Raw genomic sequence first — 6000 nt, 5'->3', positions numbered from 1 at the left:
ATCTCCCCCCGGGCAGCCTCTGCTCCTGTGCAGGGGGGCGCGGGGCACGAGGTCACTGAGCTCTGTCTCCCGGCCGGCCGCCTGGGTCCCTCCCGTGCAGCTGGGGGGGGGCGGGGTACGGCCGGCTCGCCGAGCAGTGTCCTTGCCCCAGAGTCACTCGCAGCCGGGCTGCGCGGGCACTGGGCTGCGCCCGCGCTGGCGCTTTGCTTGCTTGGCCGTGCGCACGCCCCCCGCCGGGCTGGGAGCCGCCTGCCGCTCTCGCTCGCTCGCTGGCTGGCTGGCTCGGGGAAGTTTCCCTTTGTTGGTAACTCTCCTTTCTCCTGGCGGTGCCGCGGGCGCAGGGCGGTGCGGAGCAGGTGGCTGTGCTGAGGGGCCTTCGCTGGAGACACCCGCCTGCAGCGAGGTAAGGGGGGAGCCTTCCTTTTCCGAGTAGTGACCCCCACGCGCTCCGTGGTCTGAGACGTCTGCAGGCTAGTGACCAAGGGGCTCCGCTCTCAGCTGTAGCCAGGGGCCAGCATATGCCTTGAGAGGGGCTTACTTCAGGTAAAGCGTGTGGTACCTGCCTGCCGGGGTGATTGCATGGTTCAAGGGCCGTTTGTCCAGGTGAAAGTTTACCCATGGCAATCTTTGGGTGGAGGGTGACCAGATGTCTTGATTTTATAGGGACAGTCCTGATATTTGGGGTTTTGCTTTATATAGTCTATCACCCCTGACCCAATTTTTCACACTTGCTGTCTGGTCACCCTGTTTGGGTTCCTGGTGAGACTAAGAGGGGTGATAGACTTTTTTCTCCCCAAATATCCTCACTCCTCCTTGCCCCTCACACGTACAGACTTTTAATTTTTAAAAACTCTGGATAATGCCTAGTATATAACAAACAGCTAATCAGACAAGCATTGTACGAGGTTGCGCAAGCGAATGTTAAGTCTCTTGTTGAGCCCAGAGGGAGTTTGACTTCTCCCCACCTCACAAAAAGGACTGCTGGCAATATAGTAAATACATGAGTAAGGTAGGATACCCTTTACAAGAATCCCCTTAACAGCCAAGTAACAGCTTTGTACTGACCTCTTTAAATCATGCGCTGTAAACAGCTATCACATGATTTTAAATGGACAGTATCAGTTTCATCTAAGTTCTAGTATCTTGTAAGTAGCCAGTATAAGTAGTGATAAGTAAACATTTTGCCTTACTTTCCAGGTGAGCAATGATTCAAAGGTCAGTTTCACTTTCAGGGCCTTAATTTGAAATATTTAGTTTCTAAACACTTCAAGGCAATGTTTTTGTCTAAAAATGTAAGAAAAACTTATGTTGGATTTAAGTTTTGCAAAAGCTTTTTCCCCCTTCAAAAACTTAAGTTTGTCCTTTTAAAAAAAAACAAATTCAGCTCTCTTCAATGCAAGAAAAAACCTTGTAGGGCTGTTGGCTGGTAATTTGCCTGCATTTGTCTAAAAGTAGCATCATAACTTTGTGTTGTAATTGCTTATTTTAATACTAGATCAAGGTGTTGAAGTATCTGCCCATAGTGAAGCAGAGCTATGATAGAACAGTTGTCCAAAAAATTTGTCTTTTACAGTGACTAGAGCACATAGGAAAATATTTAGTGCAGACACTATTGAACTGTATTACTAAGACAAGGACAACTTTCACTAAAATGGAACTTTCCTTTATCTTGACATCCTCCCCCGGACTCAGAGCTGGTAGCAGTATTCTCTGTAGTGCAGCAGAGGGTGCTCTTCCATTATTGCACTCACTCATTATTGCACAGGCAAGTAAGGTATGAAGTTTACAAATATGAAGAAAGTGTCATTTCTCTTTACTGGAAAAAGTTGTCAGAGGCATGTATGTGTGAGAGGGATCTTCTGACTTTGGTTTAGTTGGAAGAGTGCGAAGAGGAAAGAATCAGCACAATATCTGGTTACTGTTATGCATAAACTCTTGATTTGGCCCACAGCCCAAAACCAAAAGATGAGGTTGATTATCTGCCTCCTCCTGTAGGAGGTCTGCAGTGGGATTTTGGCCTGCCCTTTCCTATTGTCACTGTCTTTTTTTTTTTTGCAGAAGTATGAGTAGAAGGGGAAACAAATATGTTTAGGAGGACAGGAAAAAACAAGCAGATGCTAATAATTTTAAACTCTATAATGTTTTGCAGGATACTGCCTGCAGTGCAGAGGCACGGCACTGTAGCTGACTGTTTAAAGGCTGCTTTGGAACTGCTCTGCTTAACAATGCTCCTTAGTTCGGGTATGTGGTTGTGGATTATGATTCTCATGAGAGCTTGAAGGGGTCTTGCAGCAGACTGATTACATATGGATTTAGAGCGTGGTAGGGGGCAATAAGGCAGAGGTTGGAAAGCAAACAAGAGTAGAGACATTGTCAGTTTATTCTTGATGTTGTGCTTGGGCTTCAACAGCTGTTAGTGTCACCTGAACTAAATAGTCCCATGTTAATGCCCCTAGTACTAAAGGGACAGGGCTTTTATATTGGTTAACTATTGTTTTTGGAGGGGTAGTTCATCTATACTCAAAATGAAATAAAGCAGCTAAAAAGTACAGTCTGGTTTAATATAGATGGTGGGCTTTCTAAAAAATCATTTATTTTTTGTTAAATGCTGACAAACATATTTCAATATTGTGAAGTTTCATACAAATTAATACATAATAGCCATTTGAAAATATAATGGAAAACTCAGCTGTTCCCAGTAAATCTGAAGCTTGGTTGGTGCCATTTATAATAGTAAGACTAAACCATATTTTAACTATGATGGGATTTTATTCAAGGCCTGAAGTATACAACCACACAGGGGACCCTATTATGGCTCCATGCCCCAGCCCTACCCATATACAGTGGGCCTGCCCCTGCACTTAGGAATGGCAGTGACAGGAGTCCCCACTCACCTTCTAGAGATACAGGAGCAGTGGCATATAGTCCTCACTCATCTAGGAAGGGCAGCAGGGGTTCCTTTTCCCATCCCAAGAGGCAAGATTGGCATTGGCAACAGGGGACATCTCCTGTTACCTTCTCTGCTGGGATATCTGCTTGGGCCTATTGCACTCTCCTATTGCATAGTCCTGTGAGGATAGTGCTGGCTGCTTCCAGGCGTAGCTAACACCCTATTGAGATGCATGCAGTAGTTCACTCCTGTCAGAGTTATTATTTCCAGCTGTCTATAGAGTCTCTCAGACGGTTTACTGTAAGGTGGGTGCATAACTGGTTGAAAGACTGCACTCAAACAGTAGTTATCAGTGGTTTGCTGTCAGATTGGGAGGGTGTATTTAGTGGGGTCCCACGGGGGTCAGTCCTGGGTCCAGTACTAGTCAATGTTTTCATTATCCAATTAATTAATGTGGTCGAGTCTGCCTATAAAATTTGCAGGTGACACCAAGCTGGGAGGGATTGCAAGCACTTTGGAGGTCAGGTTTAAATTCAAAATGACTTTGACAAACTGGAGGGCTGATCTGAATTCAACAAGATGAAATTAAATAAAGACAAAGTGCAAAGTACTTCACTTAAGAAGGAAAAATCAAACGTATAACTATAAAATGGGAATAACTGTCTAGGTAGTAATACTGCTGAAGAGGATCTGGGGGTTACAGTGGCACTAGAGAGGCCCCAGCTGGAGTACTGTGTCAAATTCTGGGCACTACAGTTTAGGAAGTATGTGGGCCAATTTGAAAGAATCAAGAGGAGAGCAACAGACATGATAAAAGGTTTAGAAAACCTGACCTATGAGGAAAAGTTCAAAAAACTGGGCATGTTTAGCTTTGAGAAAAGAAGACTGAGGAGGTGATCTGATAAGTCTTCCACTATATTAAAGGCTATCATAAAGAGGATGGTCATTAATCACCTGGGGAGTTGTAAACAAGGGATTTACAATTCTGTAAGAGAGCTGTGCAAGCATCACACTGTGGGATATTGCTCTATTCTGTGACTCAGCAAAGCCTACCAGGACATGTCTAGGCTAGTGTTTCCCAGGCACATGGACTGAATGTATAAAATAAGGGACAGTGGCATCATGCTTACTTTCTTGTCCCCCACCTACACTGGAAGCAACGAGAACACTGAGAAGACAAAGACTTGAACTGATGAGACTGATCCCAGACTTAGAAGGAAAGCCTGTGTATTAACAATTGTAAACCACTAACAACATAGAGTGGGATGAGAAAAACTGCTTGATTGAAATACAGATGCTCCTCGGTTACGCAAACCCGACTTATAGAAACCTGGACTTACAGACAAAAGTTCCATAGGTTCCGTAAGTGTGTGTGTAATTGTTGGAGATTTGTTCCCAACTTACGCAAAATTCGACTTACACAAGGCGTTCCATAACGGAATGCTTCCATAAGTTGGGGAGCTTCTGTATTGCTTAGTCTAATAAGGTTTAAGATTTAGATTGTGTGCTTACCTTTTATTTTGTTTGGTAACTATCCCTGACGTTTGTGACTACCACTTATAATCACTTAAAATATATCTTTCTGTAGTTAATAAATCTGGTTTATATTTTACTTAAAACAAGTGTGTTCTGCTTGAAGTGCTTGGGAAATCTCAGCTCGGTTTACAAAGGCTAGAGGGTGTCCTCCCCACATCAAGGGGGGACGGATTGGGTAGTGAGCTTTACACTGGCCAGGCTTCTGACCAGGGCCAGATGATACAGCTTTGGGGTGCAAAGCTGAGGGCTTGGGAGATTTTTTTGGTGTCTCTCTGTGTGATTCGTGAGTGACTCAGGGACCATTCCTGCAATTTAGCTGGGGGTGGGGCTCCACATGCAGTTCTACTGAGTAATAACAGCGTGTTGGAGGGGTTTGCTGTTTGTCACTAGCAAAGCATTTCGAGACACAGCCCAGGCTGGAGAGTTATGGGGGCATAGCAGTACCCTAGTTCCAGGCTGTACCCTGAGGGTCTCGTCACAAGGGCTTTCACAGCTCCTCTTCCCCGGAGTTGCATACAGTCCCTTGCTCACAGTGGTATATAAAGTTAGTACAATATGGTTGGCAAAGATATTATATGTGGTTGCAATAGCTGTCATGCAGATGGTACAGAAATGTCTCTTCTCCTCCCTTCTCCAATGATGATTGTGTGACTCCCATTAGATGATAAATTCTGAGTTATGTGCATTTAACCAAGCTATGAAGTTTCATTACCTAGCTTGTGTTTTGGTCTCCAGCACAGCTGGAAGAAGTGGAAGTCTCCTTCATGTTGCTATACATCGATCAGTTTGTCAACACCACTCAGTCTTGTCTTATCCTCATCAACTTAAATGTACTCCAAATTAAAAAATATAGTAAGAGAACCAAAAGAGAGCCACCATGGCTAAACAACAAAGTAAAAGAAGCAGTGAGAGACAAAAAGGCATCCTTTAAAAAGTGGAAGTTAAATCCTAGTGAGGAAAATAGAAAGGAGCATAAATGCTGGCAAATGAAGTATAAAAAGATTTTGAACAGCTAACCAAAGACTCAAAAAGTAGTAGCAATTTTTAAAAAGTACATTAGAAGCAGAAAACCTGTTTAAACAATGTTTGAGATGCTAAAGGAGCACTCAAGGACGATAAGGCCATTGCAGAGAAACTAAAGGAATTCTTTGCATTGGTCTTCATGGCTAGGATGTGAGGGAGATTCCCAAACCTGAGCCTTTCTTTTTAGGTGGCAAATCTGAAGAACTGTCCTAGACTGAGGTATCGTCAGAGGAAGTTTTGGAACAAATTGATAAACTAAACAGTAGTAAGTCACCAGAGGTGGTGTTCACCCATGAGTTCTGAAAGAGCTCAAATGTGAAATTGCAGAACTACTAACTGTAGTTTGTAACCTGTCATTTAAATCAGCTTCTGTATTAAATGACTGGAGGATAGCTAATGTGATACCAATTATTAAAGAGGGTTCTAGAGGTGATCCTGCCAATTACAGGCTGGTAAGCCTAACTTCAGTACCGGGCAAACTGGTTGAAACTATAGTGAAGAACGAAACTATAGTGAAGAACGAAACTATAGTGAAGAACAAAATTGTCAGA

The 6000-nt window shown here is 43.7% G+C and overlaps 1 protein-coding gene across 3 annotated transcripts in view; it reads left to right on the top strand.

Moving 5' to 3' along the window:
• The first annotated feature begins 245 nt into the window (after positions 1 to 245).
• The window catches only part of SVIL (supervillin), a 248950-nt gene continuing 243195 nt past the window's right edge, over positions 246 to 6000 (top strand). The window contains exon 1 of one of the 3 annotated variants that reach the window (XM_075062240.1): positions 246 to 403. The gene's annotated coding sequence lies outside the window, so the exon portion shown is untranslated. The remainder of the gene's footprint in view (positions 404 to 6000) is intronic. The other 2 variants (XM_075062242.1, XM_075062243.1) reach the window with 2 other exon arrangements.

The sequence above is a fragment of the Chelonoidis abingdonii genome, chromosome 2, assembly GCF_003597395.2.
Source record: "Chelonoidis abingdonii isolate Lonesome George chromosome 2, CheloAbing_2.0, whole genome shotgun sequence".
Taxonomy (NCBI): Eukaryota; Metazoa; Chordata; order Testudines; family Testudinidae; genus Chelonoidis; species Chelonoidis abingdonii.
The sequence above is the reverse complement of the archived record's forward strand: the minus strand, read 5'-3'. Positions and strand labels throughout refer to the sequence as shown.